Source organism: Osmerus mordax (genome assembly GCF_038355195.1).
Source record: "Osmerus mordax isolate fOsmMor3 chromosome 7 unlocalized genomic scaffold, fOsmMor3.pri SUPER_7_unloc_2_5, whole genome shotgun sequence".
In the NCBI taxonomy this organism is placed as follows: Eukaryota; Metazoa; Chordata; class Actinopteri; order Osmeriformes; family Osmeridae; genus Osmerus; species Osmerus mordax.
This window is the reverse complement of record NW_027120355.1, coordinates 22,501-25,000: the sequence shown is the minus strand read 5'-3', so window position 1 is coordinate 25,000 and position 2,500 is coordinate 22,501.

The window sequence follows — 2,500 nt, the reverse complement described above, 5'->3', positions numbered from 1 at the left end:
CGTCCTCAACAAAATCCCACGTTCGGGCGCAAAACTGCACGTTTGAGGCCACATTTTCAATGATGCTGGAAACTTACATTCAAAGCTGGGAAAATGTGCTCATCTACAGGCATCCCCACTTAGGGACGTCGTAGCACCTTGACTCGGGTGGCGTTGGAAAGGTCTGGTCCAGGGGAACACGGGCGTGTCAAGTTTGCCACGCGCACGCGCATCCCCGCTAAACAGGGGCCAAAACAAAACTTTAAACGGAGCTACCGAATTGGAAACCATCAATCCTGGGAAAATAACAACTCACACGTGTGCCCCTTATGCTAACTTGAATTTAGAAACCGTCCTCAACAAAATCCCACGTTCGGGCGCAAAACTGCACGTTTGAGGCCACATTTTCAATGATGCTGGAAACTTACATTCAAAGCTGGGAAAATGTGCTCATCTACAGGCATCCCCACTTAGGGACGTCGTAGCACCTTGACTCGGGTGGCGTTGGAAAGGTCTGGTCCAGGGGAACACGGGCGTGTCAAGGTTGCCACGCGCACGCGCATCCCCGCTAAACAGGAGCCCAAACAAAACTTTAAACGGGGCTACGGAAAAGGGGAGAGCTTTTTCGGGGACAAACACCACTCACGTCGGTGCCCCCTGTTCCAACTTGAATTTAGAAACCGTCCTCAACAAAATCCCACGTTCGGGTGAATAACTGTGAATTTTAAGGCACATGCCTCTCTGGGCTGGGAGAGTGCATTCAAATAGGAGAAATTGGCTTCATTTAGAGGCATCCCCACTTGGGGACGTCGTAGCACCTTAACTCAGGTGGCGTTAGAAAGGTCTGGTCCAGGGGAACACGGGCGTGTCATGTTTGCCACGCGCACGCGCATCCCCGCTGAACAGGAGCCCAAACAAAACTTTAAACGGGGCTACGGAAAAGGGGAGGGCTTTTTCGGGGACAACCACCACTCACCTCGGTTCCCCCCATCCCAACTTGAATTTAGAAACCGTCCCCAGCCAAATCCCACGTTCGGGGGCAAAACTGCTCGTTTGAGGCCACATTTTCAATGATACTGGAAACTTACATTCAAAGTTGGGAAAAGGTGTTCATTTACAGGCATCTCCACTTAGGGACGTCGTAGCACCTTAACTCAGGCGGCGTTAGAAAGGTCTGGTCCAGGGGAACACGGGCGTGTCAAGGTTGCCACGCGCACGCGCATCCCCGCTAAACAGGAGCCCAAACAAAACTTTAAACGGGGCTACGGAAAAGGGGAGAGCTTTTTCGGGGACAAACACCACTCACGTCGGTGCCCCCTGTTCCAACTTGAATTTAGAAACCGTCCTCAACAAAATCCCACGTTCGGGTGAATAACTGTGAATTTTAAGGCACATGCCTCTCTGGGCTGGGAGAGTGCATTCAAATAGGAGAAATTGGCTTCATTTAGAGGCATCCCCACTTGGGGACGTCGTAGCACCTTAACTCAGGTGGCGTTAGAAAGGTCTGGTCCAGGGGAACACGGGCGTGTCATGTTTGCCACGCGCACGCGCATCCCCGCTGAACAGGAGCCCAAACAAAACTTTAAACGGGGCTACGGAAAAGGGGAGGGCTTTTTCGGGGACAACCACCACTCACCTCGGTTCCCCCCATCCCAACTTGAATTTAGAAACCGTCCCCAGCCAAATCCCACGTTCGGGGGCAAAACTGCTCGTTTGAGGCCACATTTTCAATGATACTGGAAACTTACATTCAAAGTTGGGAAAAGGTGTTCATTTACAGGCATCTCCACTTAGGGACGTCGTAGCACCTTAACTCAGGCGGCGTTAGAAAGGTCTGGTCCAGGGGAACACGGGCGTGTCAAGGTTGCCACGCGCACGCGCATCCCCGCTAAACAGGAGCCCAAACAAAACTTTAAACGGGGCTACGGAAAAGGGGAGAGCTTTTTCGGGGACAAACACCACTCACGTCGGTGCCCCCTGTTCCAACTTGAATTTAGAAACCGTCCTCAACAAAATCCCACGTTCGGGTGAATAACTGTGAATTTTAAGGCACATGCCTCTCTGGGCTGGGAGAGTGCATTCAAATAGGAGAAATTGGCTTCATTTAGAGGCATCCCCACTTGGGGACGTCGTAGCACCTTAACTCAGGTGGCGTTAGAAAGGTCTGGTCCAGGGGAACACGGGGGTGTCAAGGTTGCCACGCGCACGCGCATCTCCGCGACGCTGCGAGCGAAACAAATTTTCAAACGCGCACACCGAAATGGGGACACTTTTTTCGGGGACAAACACCACTCACCTCGGTGCCCCCCATCCCAACTTGAATATAGAAACCGTCCCCAGCCAAATCCCACGTTCGGGCGAATAACTGTGAATTTTAAGCCCCTTTTCCTCTCAAGCTGGAAACGTGCAAAGTTGGGAAAAGGTGTTCATTTAGAGGCATCTCCACTTAGGGACGTCGTAGCACCTTAACTCAGGCGGCGTTGGAAAGGTCTGGTCCAGGGGAACACGGGGGTGTCAAGGT